This window comes from Coregonus clupeaformis, unplaced genomic scaffold, assembly GCF_020615455.1.
Source record: "Coregonus clupeaformis isolate EN_2021a unplaced genomic scaffold, ASM2061545v1 scaf2939, whole genome shotgun sequence".
NCBI lineage: Eukaryota > Metazoa > Chordata > Actinopteri > Salmoniformes > Salmonidae > Coregonus > Coregonus clupeaformis.
Genome location: NW_025536393.1, coordinates 15,001 through 32,982, shown reverse-complemented (window position 1 = coordinate 32,982; position 17,982 = coordinate 15,001). Strand labels below are relative to the sequence as shown.

Genomic DNA, 17,982 nt, shown 5'->3' with positions numbered 1-17,982 from the left:
CCATCCCTCCCCCCACCCTCTCCCTCCCCTTCCTCCCCACCCCTCTCCCCTCCCCCTCCCCCCCACCCCTCTCCCCTCCCCTGTCCTCCCCCCACCCCTCTCCCCTCCCCTGTCCTTCTGTCCACCACCCTCTCTCCCTCCCCCTGTCCTCCACCACCCCTCTCCCTCCCTGTCCTCCCCTCTCCCCTCCCCTGTCCTCCCCCACCCCCCTCCCTCCCCCTGTCCTCCCCCCCCTCCCTCTCACCACCCTCTCCTCTCCCCTGTCCTCCCCCCATCCCTCTGCTCCCACCCCTCTCCCTCTGTCCTCCCACCACCCCCTCTTCCCCTCTGTCCTCCCCCACCCCTCTCCCTCCCCCTGTCCTCCCCCACCCTTCTTCCTCCCTTACTCCCTCTACTCCCCTCCCCCTTCTCTCCCGTGACCTCTCCCACTCCCCCTGTCCTCCCCCCACCCCTCTCCTCCCCTACCCCTCCCTTTCCTCCCCGTGTCCCTCTCTCCTCCCCTTCTCTCCCCTACCCTCTCCCTCCCCCTGTCCTCCCCCCACCCCTCTCCCCCTGCCCTCCCCCTACCCCCTCCTTCCTCCCCCCACCCCTCTCACTCCCTCTTCCTCCCCCCTCTCACTCCCCCTGTCCTCCCCCCCCACCCCTCTTCACTCCCCCTGTCCTCCCTCCTCTCCCCTCCCCTCTGTCCCTCCCCACCCCCTCTCCTCCCCCTGTCCTCCCCCCACCCCCTCTCCCCTCTCCCTTTCCTCCCCCTACCCCTCTCCCCTCTCCCTTTCCTCCCCCACCCCCTCTTCACTCCCCTGTCCTTCCCACACCCCTCTCACTCCCCCTGTCTCCCACACCCCTCTCACTCCCCCTGCTCCACCCCCTCTTCACTCCTGTCCTCCCCCCACCCCTCTCACTCCCCCCTGTCCCTCCCCCCACCCCTCTCACTCCCCCTGTCCTCCCCCCCTCTCCCTCCACCTCTCCTCCTTCTTCCCCTTCCCTCTCCCCTCCTCTCCCCCACCCCTCTCCCTCCCCCTGTCCTCCCCCCCCACCCCTCTCTCCTCCCCTGTCCTCCCTCCCCCTCTCCCTCCCTGTCCTCCCCCACCCTCTCCCTTCCCTGTCCTCCCCCCCCCTCTCTCCCCCCTTTCCTCCCCGTACCCCTCTCACTCCCCTGTCCTCCTAACCCTCTTACTCCCCTCCCCCTTCTCTTCCCGTACCCTCCCCACTACCCCCTGTCCTCCCCTAACCCTCTACCTCCCCTCCCCCTTCTCTCCCCGTACCCCTCTCCCCCTCCTGTCCTCCCCTAACCCCTCTCTCCCCCTCCCCCTCTCTCCCCTGTACCCCTCTCCCTCCCCCTGTCCTCCCCTAACCCCTCTTACTCCCCCTCCCCTTCTCTCCCCCGTACCCCTCTCCCTCCCCTGTCCTCCCCCCCACCCCTCTCCCTCCCCCTGTCCCCCCCACCCCTTCCCCTCCCCTCTCCCCCCCCCTCCCTCCCCCCTTTTCTCCCCCTCTTCACTCCCCTGTCCCCCTCCCTACCCCTCTTCCTCCCCCTGTCCTCTCCCACCCCCTCTACCCTGTCCTCCTACCCCTCTCCCCTCCCCCTCTCCCCCCCCCCCTCTTCTCCCCCTTCCTCCCCCCCCCCCCTCTCCCTCCCCCTCCCCCCCCTTCCTCCCCCCACCCCTCTCCCTCCCTGTCCTCCCCCCACCCCCTCTCCCCTCTCCTTCCTCCCCCTACCCCTCTCCCCTCCCCCTTCTCCCCCCACCCTCTTCACTCCCCCTGTCCTCCCCACACCCCTCTCACTCCCCCTGTCCTCCCCACACCCCTCTCACTCCCCCTGTCTCCCCCCACCTCTCCCCTCCCCTGTCCTCCCCCCCCCTCTCACTCCCCCTGTCCTCCCCACACCCCCCTCCCCCCTCCCCCCCCCCCCCCCTCTCCCCTCCCCCTGTCCTCCCCCCACCCCTCTCCCTCCCCTTCTCTCCCCATCCCTCCTCCCTCCCTCCACCCCTCTCCCTTCTCCCCCCCCCCCTCTCCCTCCCTGTCCTCCCCCCCCCCCTCTCCCTTCCCTGTCCTCCCCCCACCCTCTCCCTCCCCCCTCCTGCACTCCTCTCACTCCCCTGTCCTCCCCTAACCCCCTCTTACTCCCCCTCCCCTTCTCTCCCCCGCCCTCTCCCCCCTGTCCTCCCCCCCCCCTTCTCCCTCTCCTCCCCCCCCCACCCCTCCCCTCCCCTTCCTCCCCCTAACCCCTCTCCTCCCCTCTCCCCCCTTCTCTCCCCCGTACTCCCTCCCCTCCTCCCCCACCCTCTCCCCTCCCCTTCCTCCCCCCCACCCCTCTCCCCTCCCCCACCCTCTCCCTCCCCTGTCCTCCCCCCCACCCCTCTCCCCCCCCACCCCTCCTCCCCTTTCCCCCCTCTCCTCCCCTTCCTCCCCGTACCCCTCTTACCCCCCTCCCCCTGTCCTCCCCCACCCCTCTCCCTCCCCCCCTTTCCTCCCCCCACCCCCTCCCCTCCCCGTACCCCTCCCCTCTCCCTGTCCTCCCCCCACCCCTCTCCCCTCCCCTTTCCTCCCCCACCCCTCTCCCTCCCCCTTTCCTCACCCCCTCCCCTCCCCTTTCCTCCCCGTACCCTCTTACTCCCCCTCCCCCTGTCCTCCCCCCCACCCCTCTCCTCCCCCTGTCCTCCCCTAACCCCTCTCCTCTCCCCCTTTCCTCCCCCATCCCTCTCACTCCCTCCCCCTACCCCTCTCACTCCCCCTTTCCTCTCCTCACCCCTCTCCTCTGACGCTGTCCTCTCTCCTCCCCTGTCCTCCCCCACCCCTCTCCCTCCCCTTTCCTCCCCCACCCTCTCTCCTCCCACCCCTCTCTCCCATCCCCCCCCAAACTCCTCTCTCCTCCCCCTGTCCTCCCTCCACCCCCTCTCTCCTCCCCCTGTCCTCCCCCACCCCTCTCCCTTCCTCCCCCACCCTCTCTCCTCCCACCCCTCTCTCCCCATCCCTCCCCCCCAACCTCCCTCTCTCTCCTCCCCTGTCCTCCCTCCACCCCCTCTCCCTCCCCTGTCCTCCCCTCATCCCCTCCCCCATCCCCTCCCCCCACCCCTCCTCTCCTCTCCACCCTCTCTCCCCCATCCCTCCCTCCCCCCAACCTCCCCCACTCCTCTCTCCTCCCCCTGTCCTCCCCACCCCTCTCCTCCTTTCCTCCCCCCACCCTCTCTCTCTCCACCCTCCTCTCCCCATCCCTCCCCCCAACCTCCCCCCACTCTCTCTCCCTCCCCTGTCCTCCCCACCCCTCCCCTGCCCTGTCCTCCCCCTCCCCATCCCCTCCCCCATCCCTCCCCACCCTCTCTCTCCTCTCCCACCCCCTCTCCCCCCATCCCTCCCCCCCCCAACCTCCCCACTCCCTCTCCTCCCCCTGTCCTCCCTCCACCCTCTCCCCTCCCTCCTGTCCTCCCCATCCCCTCCCCCCCCTCCCCCATCCCTTTTTCTGCTCCCTGACCTCTCCCCCACCCCTCTTTTCTCCCCTGTCCTCCCCCCATCCCTCTCCCCTCTCCCGTCCCCCATCCGTCTTTTCCTCCCATGCCCAAGTACGCATAACCGCCTCACCTCTATCTTTGTGACCAGCGCCAGGGTGTCGTACCACATCTGTATAGAGCCAGGCAGCTGTCTGGTGAGGGTCATACGGAGCACCATGCAGTAGGAGGCGGTGGTAAAGATACTTCTCAGGATGATGCCCTGGATAGACCCCATTCAGATTGTACTTTATTAATCCCCAATGGGAGTATTTCACAGATCTTTTACCTCATATTCATTATATCCAGCACAATACCAGTGGCTACATATGTATGTGAAAATTGTGTGTTTCTATGTTTCGTAGTAAAACAGATAAGAACAGGTCCTTTATTAATCCACAAGAGGAAATTAATTTGTCATACTTTGTCAACAATACAAATACAAAACAAATACTCACAACATCAAAAACATCACAAGTCAATCAGATTTGATATAAATATATATATAGACCAGTGGGGAAAAGTACCTTCGCTGAGGGCATGGGGCACGATGGCTGACACAATGACCAGGATGGCAGAGAAGAAGTAGGAGGCACTGTAGAAGTAACGCAGAGAACCAATCTTCCTCGTCAACGTCATCTCATCCCTGGGAGGGGGGAGAGAGGAGAGGTGGGGGGCGACCATATTTTTATGTCACAATCTGCCTAGACAAGGTTACAAGACATCCTGTCATGTACTTGATGGCATAAATAGGTGGACAAACAGCCAAAGGGAAATCAAATTATGGATTTAGCCCAAAATTCTCCAAAATCAGACAGGGATTAAACATTGATCATTGGCAATTTACTCAAGGATTGTATAACAAAAAAACATCACACGTCAAGGATAGATCTCTCCGTTCATTGGCTGGACTACACAATGCAGGATTGTTGCTCTGATTGGCTTTGTTTGTGAAAGTCATGTGTCATGATCATAGACCACAATTAATCCTTCCTTTGAGCTTTGAGTCATATTTAATGGAAGTGAAGTGAAATTATCTTGATGGGAATCTCGTTAATGAGAGTCACAGATCATCTATCCCAACTAACTGTTTTTAGTTCCCAGAAGATCTCGGGTCGATGGGTTCGTGTTGCTAACATGACTTTTCACGTTAGAGTATTAGAGTTATACAATAGAGTCAAAGCATGACCACTTTCCCTATAGCTCTGGGATCGTTGCCCTGAACATTGCTTGTTAGATCACTTGTCTCTGTTGATGTACAGTATTAGGTTATAGTTAGGTTATGGAGTGTTTGGTGTGTCTTACTGTCTGATGTTCTTGATGATGTCCTCCATCACCTCCTCCCAGCCATAGGCCTTCACTGAGTGGATGTTCTCTACAATCTCTGAGGTCAGAGCCAGACGCCTGCTGATCATCCCTGCTCTTTTCTGCCTGATAATAGGATCCACACACACACACACATAATAAGACACCCGTACGTACGCACACACACACACAAACACACACACAGAATAAGACACATGTACGCACGCACGCACACACACACACACACACACAGAACAAGACACACGTACGCACACACACACACACACACACACACACAGAATAAGACACATGTACGCACACACACTCACACACACACACACACACAGAATAAGACACATGTACACACACACACACACACACACAGAGAGAATAAGACACACACACACCATATTGATACAATTAATGAGACTTTTCAACTTCAGAGAGATGGCTGAGAACATAAACATGAAGACCTAACGGGTTTGGATGTTAATTAACAAGATTTATTTCTGGATCAAAGAGTTTTGTATGGAACAGTGAAAGTTGTGCATGTCTGAATAGGCACGGTTTCCCACTTTGTTGACATTTCTCAGGGGCACAGGCCATGCCGTTCTGTTCTCTGTGGGTAAGATGAGATCACTGGTGGAGATCAGGGCTACCTGTCTTGTACAGACCCATCTAGAGAGCACAGTGTGTGTGTACGTGTACGTGTGTGTGCGTGTGTGTGTGTGAACTCCTGTACGGTCCAGTACCCACCTGTGAGGCCCCATCTTCTGGGAGAGGCAGGCCTGTATGATGCCCAGCAGGGTGAGGGGCAGCCAGGGCACAGAAACCATTCACCTCGATCAGCTCCCAGATCAACCCCACACACAGGATACACTGCAGAGGGGTGATCCACACAAAGTGGGCCAGGCCAAGACTCTGCAACACATACAGATGAATGTATGAAGAGAAGACACAGGCAGTAACATGTATATGTACACAGACCACACACACACACACACAAGCGCACACACAAGCACACACAAAAACGACATATTTTAGACCAGGGGTCTTCAACCCTACCAGGCAAACCGGCAACCCAGGGACCCCTATCATACATTAGCAAAAAAATTTTTTACACGTGTTGTCTTATCATCAGGTAAATGATAATGTCACAAGTAATCAACATTTTAAAATGAATAATTTGGTAGATCGTTTTTCATTATTTTGACCTCCCACATTTTAAATGGAAGAGGAATTGTAAACTTTAACATAACATATTAGCTAGAAAAGTAACTACAAACACATTTTCGCTTAAGAGCAGCTGTTTAGCTGGTTTAACAAAGGTTAGCCATGTGTTGGCAAAAATGTATGTCCAAGTCAAGAAAGCTTACCAGCAGCCAGCAGCACCTGCCGCACTGGTAGACTGGTAGCCTATTGACTGGTAGTGTCACGACTTCCGCAGAGGCTGCCTCCCCTCCTTGTTCGGGCAGGTTTCGGCGTTCGTCGTCACTGGCTTACTAGCCACTGCCGCTCCATATATCATCATTCCATTTGTCTTGTCTTGTCAATTACACACCTGGTTCATATCCCCTCATTAGTCTGTGTATAAGTGTTCCCTCTGCCCCCTTGTCCTTGTGGGTGATTGTTTTATGTGAATTGAGTGTAGCTCGGTGGAGCTACTGCGTACCTTGTATTGCCGGGGTAGATATTTCCCTGTGCCTGTATTTTGTTGGAGCTACCCGTACCTTGTATTGCCGGGTAGATTGTTCCCCTGTGCCTGTATTTTGTGGTCGCTTATCGAGCGCAACTGTGTACGACGGAATAAACTCTCCTTCTAATCACACTCATCACAGAATCACCCACCCGCTATGGAGTCAGCGGGAGAGGAGCGCATGCCTGGAGTCGTGGCATGGGTCCAGGAGCATTCCACGATGCTGGCCAGCTTGGGGGAAGCGATGGATCGGGTTATTCTGTTCGGTCCAACGCCTGGAGAGGAAAGGACCCGATCTGTCGAGACCAGCTGGCCAACCGGATCCATCCACCCACACCCCAGCACCCGTAGGGATCCAGATATCCCGACCATGGGAGTTCGACGGGACGGCGCGCTCTGCCAAGATTCCTCCTCCAACTGGAGCTCTACTTCTCCAGCATCAGGCCGGCACCATCGGAGTGGGAGAAGGTGTCCGTCCTCGTTTCCTGCCTCTCGGGGAAAGCCCTGGAGTGGGACGACGTGGTTTGGAACAAAGAAGGAGCTGCATTGGAGAACTACGGGAGTTCGCTTCGCCTCTTTCGGTCGGTCTTGATCACCCGCCCGAGGTCGAGAGGCGGACGAACGGCTGATCCACCTGAGGCAGGGGACGAGGACCACGCAGGACTTCGCGTTGGAGTTTCGGACTCTTGCAGCGGGGTCCGGGTTGAACGAGCGGGTCCTGATCGACCATTTCCGGTGCCATCTGCGGAGGACGTCCGACGGGAGCTGGCCTGCCGGGACACCATGTTGTCCTTCACGCAACTGGTGTACATGGCCATCCATTTGGACAACCTGCTGGCAGCCAGAGGACGTCCTGGAAGGGGTCAGCCCGTTCCACCCTGGCCGACTCGGTTCCCGAGCTGATGGAGCTGGGTGGTAGCCGCCGTCCGAGAGAGTGGAGGACGACAGCGACAGTGCCACTCTGGTGGCACGAAGGGACAGTACACCACACGTTGTCGTCAGCGTTCTTTTGGGTCTGGAGGCGGCAGGCAGGTCACTCTCGCATCACCCCAGGTATCCAACACCCACACTCATTCAGAGCCCTCTGCTGCGCACTGTACCCTACCTATCCACTTTCCCGATCACATGGTAGTTCCCCAGTGTAAGGCGCTAGTCGATTCAGGCGCAGCTGGGAACTTTATGAACAGGGCATTCTCACGCCGTCTACGCATTTCACTGGTTCCCCTATCCATTCCACTCCCCATCAGAGCACTTGATAGCTCGACCATAAGGGTCCGGGTTTGTTCAGGAAGTTCCTGCACCAATCACCATGATTACCCAGAAGACTCATTGTGAGCAGATCACATTTTTTTTATTACTGAGTCCTCTGCTTTCCCTGTGGTATTAGGGTATGTTCTGAAAGAGCTGCAAAATCTGGACCCTACAAATCAGCTGGGCTAGACAATCTGGACCCTTTCTTTCTAAAACTAGCCGCCGAAATTGTCGCAACCCCTATTACTAGTCTGTTCAACCTCTCTTTCGTAACGTCTGAGATCCCCAGAGATTGAAAGCTGCCGCGGTCATCCCCCTCTTCAAAGGGGGGTGACACTCTAGATCCAAACTGTTACAGACCTATATCCATCCTGCCCTGCCTTTCGAAAGTATTTGAAAGCCAAGTTAACAAACAGATCACCGACCATTTCGAATCCCACCGTACCTTCTCCGCTATGCAATCCGGTTTCGAGCTGGTCATCCGATAATAGACAGTACTGTGCAGCCGTCTTCATCGACCTGGCCAAGGCTTTCGACTCTGTCAACCACCGCATTCTTATTGGCAGACTAAATAGCCTTGGTTTCTCAAATGACTGCCTCGCCTGGTTCACCAACTACTTCTCAGATAGAGTTCAGTGTGTCAAATCGGAGGGCCTGTTGTCTGGACCTATGGCAGTCTCTATGGGGGTGCCACAGGGTTCAATTCTTGGGCCGACTCTTTTCTCCGTGTATATCAATGATGTCGCTCCTGCTGCTGGTGACTCTCAGATCCACCTCTACGCAGACGACACCATTTTGTATACATCTGGCCCTTCATTGGACACTGTGTTAACAAACCTCCAAACGAGCTTCAATGCCATACAACACTCCTTCAGTAGCCTCCAACTGCTCTTAAACACTAGTAAAACGAAATGCATGCTCTTCAATCGAACGCTGCTGGCACCCGCCCACCCGACTAGAATCACCACTCTCGACGGGTCTGACCTAGAGTATGTGGACAACTACAAATACCTAGGTGTCTGGTTAGACTGTAAACTCTCCTTCCAGACTCACATTAAGAATCTCCAATCCAAAGTTAAATCTAGAATCGGCTTCCTATTTCGCAACAAAGCCTCCTTCACTCATGCTGCCAAACATGCCCTCGTAAAACTGACTATCCTACCGATCCTTGACTTCGGCGATGTCATTTACAAAATAGCCTCCAACACTCTACTCAGCAAATTGGATGTAGTCTATCACAATGCCATCCGTTTTGTCTCCAAAGCCCCATACACTACCCACCACTGTGACCTGTACGCTCTTGTTGGCTGGTCCTCACTACATGTTCGGTCGTCAAACCCACTGGCTCCAGGCCATCTTTAAATCACAACTAGGCAAATCCCTGCCTTATCTTAGCTCATTGGTCACCATAGCAGCACCCACCTGTAGTCTGCGCTCCAGCAGGTATATCTCACTGGTCATTCCCAAAGCCAACACCTCCTTTGGCCGCCATTCCTTCCAGTTCTCTGCTGCCAATGACTGGAACGAATTGCAAAAATCTCTGAAGCTGGACACTCTTATCTCCCTCACTAACTTTAAGCATCAGTTGTCAGAGCACCTTACCGATCACTGCACCTGTACACAGCCCATCTGAAATTAGCCCACCCAACTACCTCATCCCTATATTGTTATTTATTTTGCTCTTTTGCACCCCAGTATCTCTATTTGCACATAATCTCTTGCACATCTAGCATTCCAGTGTTAATACTAATTGTAATTATTTTGCACTATAGCCTATTTATTGCCTTACCTCCATAACTTGCTACATTTGCACACACTGTATATATATTTTCTGTTGTATTTTATTGACTTTATGTTTTTTTACCCCATATGTAACTCTGTGTTGTTGTTTTTATCGCACTACTATGCTTTATCTTGGCCAGGTCGCAGTTGTAAATGAGAACTTGTTCTCAACTGGCTTACCTGGTTAAATAAAGGTGAAATAAAAAATAAAAATAAAAGGTATCCCTTGGTTAGCACTCCACAACCCCACCTTCTCATGGCCGCAGAGGGTTCTCACAGGGTGGTCGCGAGAGTGTCAGGGTAGGTGTCTAGGTGTTTCCGTTGGTGCAACCATGGTGGAAAGTCTTGACAGTACTTCCACCGTGCGCATTCCCCGAAATCCTCGAATTGGCGCACACGTTTTCAAAACGCAGGCTACCCAGTTACCACCTCATCGGGCGGGGGATTGCGCAATAAACCTCCGGGTAGACGCTGTACCTCCCAGGAGTCATTTGTACCCACTGTCGCATGCTGAAATGGCGGCTATGGAAACATACGTCACCGAGTCCCTGCGCCAGGGGTATATACGTCCCTCCGCTTCACCCGCCTCCTCGAGTTTCTTCTTTGTGAAGAAGAAAGACGGCGGTCTGCGCCCGTACATTGATTATCGACCACTAAGGAGACAATCAGATTTAGTTATCCTCTCCCCCTCATTCCGTCATGGGGCGTGCTTCTTCACCAAATTAGATCTCAGGAGTGCGTATTGCCTGGTGCGTTTCCGAGAGGGGGATGAGTGGAAGACATCATTCAGCACAACCACGGGGCATTATGAATACCTGGTGATGCCCTACGGTTTGATGAATGGTCCATCCGTCTTCCAGTCCTTTGTGAACGAGGTGTTTCGGTACATGCTTGGTCGCTGTGTAGTGGTCTACATCGTCTACATTCTGGTTGTATTCCACAACGCGCACCGAGCATGTGTCCCTGGTTCGCAAAGTGCTGGCCCGACTGTTGGAAAATGACCTTTATGCCAAGGCAGAGAAGTGTATGTTTTTCCAGCAGTCCGTCTCCTTCCTCGGATACCGCTTCAGGTGTGGAGATGGATGGAGATCGCATTTCAGCCGTGCGTAATTGGCCGACTCCAACCACAGTTAAGGAGGGGCAGCGCTTCCTTGGCTTCGCCAACTACTATCGGAGGTTTATCCGGGGCTTTGGCAAGGTCGCAGCTCCCACCGTAACCTGAGTACATCCGGGCAGCGAGGAGGCTGAATCTCGCCAGGCCAGGTGGGCCCTATTCTTCACCCGATTCAATTTTACACTGTCATACATACCGGGTACGAAGAACGTGAAGGCAGACGCATTGTCACGGCTGTATGACACAGAGGAGAGGCCCAGAGACAACACCCCCAGGTAGCCTATTGACTGGTAGCCTATTAGCGGGTGTGCTTTTTCTAAGCCTATGTCATATACGTCCAGTGAATGTAATTGGCTCCAATGACTGTAATTTGCTCAATATTAAGAGTTGACAAATAAAGTTGACATCATTAGAAATAAGATATTCTCCTATTTTCTCCTGTCGGTATGTAATAAAAAATGTATTTATTCTGTTGTTGTTAGCGATATTCATAAAAACATTGAAATAATACAATAAGATCACGTATTTTTCTTATTTTTTCCCGCAGATCCCCTGCAGACCCCTGGTTGAATACCCCTGTTTTACACATTCCTTGAGAAGTGTGGATAGACATGCTGTCAGCTAAACTACATGCTGTCGGCTAAACTACATACTGTCAGCTAAACTACATGCTGTTGGCTAAACTACATGCTGTCGGCTAAACTACATACTGTCAGCTAAACTACATGCTGTCGGCTAAACTACATACTGTCGGACTAAACTACATGCTGTCAGCTAAACTACATGCTGTCGGCTAAACTACATGCTTCGGCTGAAACTACATGCTGTCGGCTAAACTACATACTGTCGGCTAAACTACATGCTGTCGGCTAAACTACATACTGTCGGCTAAACTACATGCTGTCAGCTAAACTACATGCTGTCGGCTAAACTACATGCTGTTGGCTAAACTACATGCTGTCGCCTAAACTACATGCTGTCGGCTAAACTACATGCTGTCGGCTAAACTACATGCTGTCGGCTAAACTACATACTGTCGGCTAAACTACATGCTGTCAGCTAAACTACATGCTGTCGGCTAAACTACATGCTTCGGCTGAAACTACATGCTGTCGGCTAAACTACATACTGTCGGCTAAACTACATACTGTCGGCTAAACTACATGCTGTCAGCTAAACTACATGCTGTCGGCTAAACTACATACTGTCGGCTAAACTACATGCTGTCAGCTAAACTACATGCTGTCGGCTAAACTACATGCTGTTGGCTAAACTACATGCTGTCGCCTAAACTACATACTGTCGGCTAAACAACATACTGTCGGTTAAATTACATGCTGTTGGCTAAACTACATACTGTTGGCTAAATTACATGCTGTCAGTTAAATTACATACTGTTGGCTAAACTACATACTGTCGGCTAAACTACATGCTGTCGGCTAAACTACATGCTGTCGCCTAAACTACATACTGTCGGCTAAACAACATACTGTCGGCATAAACTACATGCTGTCAGCTAAACTACATGCTGTCGGCTAAACTACATACTGTTGGCTAAACTACATGCTGTCGGCTAAACCACATGCTGTCGCCTAAACTTACATACTGTCGCTAAACAACATACTGTCGGTTAAATTACATACTGTTGGCTAAATTACATGCTGTCAGTTAAATTACATACTGTTGGCTAAACTACATGCTGTCGGGCTAAACTACATGCTGTAGGCTAAACTACATACTGTCGGTTAAACTACATACTGTCGGTTAAATTACATACTGTCGGTTAAATCACATACTGTCAGCTAAACCATATACTGTCGAGCAAACTACAAATATCTAGGTGTCTGGTTAGACTGTAAACTCAACTTCCAGACTCACATAAAGAATCTCCAATCCAAAGTTAAATCTAGAATCGGCTTCCTATTTCGCAACAAAGCCTCCCTTCACTCATGCTGCCAAACATGCCCTCGTAAAACTGACTATCCTACCGGTCCTTGACTTCGGCGATGTCATTTACAAAATAGCCTCCAACACTCTACTCAGCAAATTGGATGTAGTCTATCACAGTGCCATCCGTTTTGTCTCCAAAGCCCCATACACTACCCACCACTGTGACCTGTACGCTCTTGTTGGCTGGTCCTCACTACATGTTCGTCGTCAAACCCACTGGCTCCAGGCCATCTATAAATCACTGCTAGGCAAATCCCCGCCTTATCTTAGCTCATTGGTCACCATAGCAGCACCCACCCGCAGTCTGCGCTCCAGCAGGTATATCTCACTGGTCATTCCCAAAGCCAACACCTCCTTTGGCCGCCATTCCTTCCAGTTCTCTGCTGCCAATGACTGGAACGAATTGCAAAAATCTCTGAAGCTGGAGACTCTTATCTCCCTCACTAACTTTAAGCATCAGTTGTCAGAGCACCTTACCGATCACTGCACCTGTACACAGCCCATCTGAAATTAGCCCGCCCAACTACCTCATCCCTATATTGTTATTTAATTAGCTCTTTTGCACCCCAGTATCTCTATTTGCACATAATCTCTTGCACATCTAGCATTCCAGTGTTAATACTATTGTAATTATTCTGCACTATAGCCTATTTATTGCCTTACCTCCATAACTTGCTACATTTGCACACACTGTATATATATTTTCTGTTGTATTTCTGACTTTATGTTTTTTTTTTACCCCATATGTAACTCTGTGTTGTTTTTATTGCACTACTTTTGCTTTATCTTGGCCAGGTCGCAGTTGTAAATGAGAACCTGTTCTCAACTGGCTTACCTGGTTAAATAAAGGTGAAATAAAAAAATAAAAAATAAAAACTACATACTGTCGGCTAAACTACATGCTGTCGGCTAAACTACATACTGTCGGCTAAATTACATACTGTTGGCTAAACTACATGCTGTCGGCTAAACTACATACTGTTGGCTAAACTACATGCTGTCGCCTAAACTACATGCTGTCGGCTAAACTACATACTGTCAGGCTAAACTACATGCTGTCGGCTAAACCACATTCTGTCGGCTAAACTACATACTGTCGGCTAAATTACATTCTGTCGGCTAAATTACATACTGTCGGCTAAATTACATTCTGTCGGCTAAACTACATACTGTCGGCTAAATTACATTCTGTCGGCTAAATTACATACTGTTGGCTAAACTACATACTGTCGGTTAAATTACATACTGTCAGTTAAATTACATACTGTTGGCTAAACTACATACTGTCGGTTAAATTACATACTGTCAGTTAAATTACATTCTGTCGGCTAAACTACATACTGTCAGTTAAATTACATTCTGTCGGCTAAACTACATACTGTCGGTTAAATTACATTCTGTCGGCTAAACTACATACTGTCGGCTAAACTACATACTGTCGGCTAAACTACATGCTGTCAGTTAAATTACATTCTGTCGGCTAAACTACATACTGTCGGCTAAACTACATACTGTCGGCTAAATTACATACTGTCGGCTAAACTACATGCTGTCGGCTAAACTACATGCTGTCAGTTAAATTACATACTGTCGGTTAAATTACATGCTGTCGGCTAAACTACATACTGTCGGTTAAACTACATACTGTCAGCTAAACTACATGCTGTCAGCTAAACTACATGCTGTCGGCTAAACTACATACTGTCAGCTAAACTACATACTGTCGGCTAAACTACATACTGTCAGCTAAACTACATGCTGTCGGCTAAACTACATGCTGTCGGCTAAACTACATACTGTCGGCTAAACTACATACTGTCGGCTAAACTACATACTGTTGGCTAAACTACATACTGTCGGCTAAACTACATACTGTCGGCTAAACTACATACTGTTGGCTAAACTACATACTGTCGGCTAAACTACATACTGTCGGTTAAATTACATACTGTCGGCTAAACTACATACTGTCGGCTAAACTACATACTGTTGGCTAAACTACATACTGTCGGCTAAACTACATACTGTTGGCTAAACTACATACTGTCGGCTAAACTACATACTGTCGGTTAAATTACATACTGTCAGCTAAATTACATACTGTTGGCTAAACTACATACTGTCGGCTAAACTACATACTGTCGGTTAAATTACATACTGTCGGCTAAACTACATACTGTTGGCTAAACTACATACTGTCGGGTAAACTACATACTGTCGGCTAAACTACATACTGTCAGTTAAATTACATACTGTCAGCTAAACTACATACTGTCGGCTAAACTACATACTGTCAGTTAAATTACATACTGTCGGTTAAATTACATGCTGTCAGCTAAACTACATACTGTCGGCTAAATTACATACTGTCGGTTAAATGACATACGGTGTGCTAAACTAGCACTCACAAGCACACACACACATTCAGGGGCAGGTGAACCACAGGCGCACGATTTCTGTCCACTTGGGTGTGAATCTCAATAGTCTTAAGTCCTGTTCTCTCCTCACCTCCTTTCCTTCATCTGCACTGATGTGAAAGAACTGCAAAGACGAGCTGCTTTCACCACTTACATTGATTGCATAATAACTGCATCATAATTCATAAACATCTCTCATAACAGATTGTTAGCATTATAGGGACATCTCTAAAATGTTCTACTTCATATTCATCATCTCCAGCACCACCCTAACATCAACATATGTAAAAATGATGCGTTTCTATGTTTTGCAGTAAAAAGATAGAGGAAGATAAGGGTTTTCAATTACATCATAAACCAATTAGTAGGAAATTAGTAGGGAATTAGGTCATGCCTACTCATAATTAATTAAAATCAATATAGAAACACGCAGTTTTCACATACTGCTCTCCGCCACCAGTACAATGATTGAGGGTGAACAAGCAACACTTTAGGTAATTTGTCTTTGTACTTTGAGCTTATTACTTGGACTTGGGGGTCAATTAATGTTATTGCTGGTATGCAGGGTTTGAATGTCTTGTCTGCTTTCCTCCTTTACAGCTTGAATGGTCTGGAGCCTGGTGTTGTTGTGGCCAAGGAACGTTCACTCAGATGGAACCAGGTTTAAGCTGCTGTGCAATGTTGACGTCCTTCCTCCCAGAGATGTGAAAGCATCCCCCTGACTGGACACAACCCGGAAAACATATATTGAGAAGATCAGGACTTTTGCAATGAAAAGGCCATGGACATTACATGTCCTGCTCCAAAGGGCAGGACAGAAATATGCTCTCAGGCTAGATTTCTTTGTTCATATCATAACATGACCTGAACCAAAGTTACTCAAAGGATCTTATGATATAGTCCTAGATCTAGATGTTGTTTTTACCTAAGCCTTTATGTGTTTAAGTTTTTCCTAATTGTAGGCTACTACCTTTAGCACTTGAAGTTAATAAAGTATTTTATTGTTGAAATATTTTCTTTGTGTTTTAAACACTAACTCACTGCTTTAGCACATTTTTTTATAATTTGTATTTTATTTTTTCACCTTTATTTAGCCAGGTAAGCCAGTTGAGAACAAGTTCTCATTTACAACTGCGACCTGGCCAAGATAAAGCAAAGCAGTGCGATAAAAACAACAACAACACAGAGTTACATATGGGGTAAAACAAAACATAAAGTCAAAAATACAACAGAAAATATATATACAGTGTGTGCAAATGTATCTAGTTATGGAGGTAAGGCAATAAATAGGCCATAGTGCAAAATAATTACAATTAGTATTAACACTGGAATGATAGATGTGCAAGAGATGATGTGCAAATAGAGATACTGGGGTGCAAATTAGCAAAATAAATAACAATATGGGGATGAGGTAGTTGGGTGGGCTAATTACAGATGGGCTGTGTACAGGTGCAGTGATTGGTAAGGTGCTCTGACAACTGATGCTTAAAGTTAGTGAGGGAGATAAGAGTCTCCAGCTTCAGAGATTTTTGCAGTTCGTTCCAGTCATTGGCAGCAGAGAACTGGAAGGAATGGCGGCCAAAGGAGGTGTTGGCTTTGGGGATGACCAGTGAGATATACCTGCTGGAGCGCATACTACGGGTGGGTGTTGCTATGGTGACCAATGAGCTAAGGCGGGGATTTGCCTAGCAGTGATTTATAGATGGCCTGGAGCCAGTGGGTTTGGCGACGAATATGTAGTGAGGGCCAGCCAACAAGAGCGTACAGGTCACAATGGTCGGTAGTATATGGGGCTTTGATGACAAAACGGATGGCACTGTGATAGACTACATCCAATTTGCTGAGAAGAGTGTTGGAGGCTATTTTGTAAATGACATCGCCGAAGTCAAGGACCGGTAGGATAGTCAGTTTTACGAGGGCATGTTTGGCAGCATGAGTGAAGGAGGCTTTGTTGCAAAATAGGAAGCCGATTCTAGATTTAAGTTTGGATTGGAGATGCTTAATGTGAGTCTGGAAGGAGAGTTTACAGTCTAACCAGACACCTAGGTATTTGTAGTTGTCCACATACTCTAGGTCAGACCCGTCGAGAGTATTGATTCTAGTCGGGTGGGCGGGTGCCAGCAGCGTTCGATTGAAGAGCATGCATTTAGTTTTACTAGCAGTTGGAGGCTACTGAAGGAGTGTTGTATGGCATTGAAGCTCGTTTGGAGGTTTGTTAACACAGTGTCCAATGAAGGGCCAGATGTATACAAAATGGTGTCGTCTGCGTAGAGGTGGATCTGAGAGTCACCAGCAGCAAGAGCGACATCATTGATATACACAGAGAAAAGAGTAGGCCCAAGAATTGAACCCTGTGGCACCCCCATAGAGCCACATGACCCACATGACTACATTTGCATTTGTTTAAGAGATGGGTGGGTCTAAGGCTTTAGAGGGTGTAAACGAGGCTAAATGTGCGTAAACAAAGAACAGCACTGTAGCTGTTCAATGTGAAAGGTTATCTTTATGCAACAATAGGTTATTTAATACTGTAGATGGTTTGGCTAATGGGGGAACTTGGTGAGATAATGTTCAGAGAATCCATTTTGGCAATTTGGTGAAATGATTCCTTTTCTAAATATACAGTATGATTCCCAAGGATTAATGTAGAGCAAGTGTGAAAATCTAAATGTTTGAATGCCTTTTTCTTGGATCATAAGTTTATCAACTTTTAAAGCAGCATTACTTCCCCATGTTTCCTCCAACTGCAGTGTATGATACGCCATTTATCCAATGTAAAAACACAATTTCAAATTGTAGAACATAAGACTGAAAAGAGATGGTGGGTCTCATATGTTAATATTGTTGTGGTACTGGAGATAATGAATATGAAGTTGAAGAAACAATATATATCTAGCTTGCCTCGCACGTGAGATTTGGTTCAGAATGCCAAAATCAAGTAAAGTGTTAACCGTCTACCCCTTTATCCAAAAACCTAGATGG

General features: G+C 49.7%; 1 pseudogene; it reads right to left on the bottom strand.

Annotated features, from left to right (window-relative positions):
* LOC121531687 overlaps window positions 1–17,982 on the bottom strand; it is a 51,239-nt pseudogene that overhangs the window by 26,167 nt on the left and 7,090 nt on the right.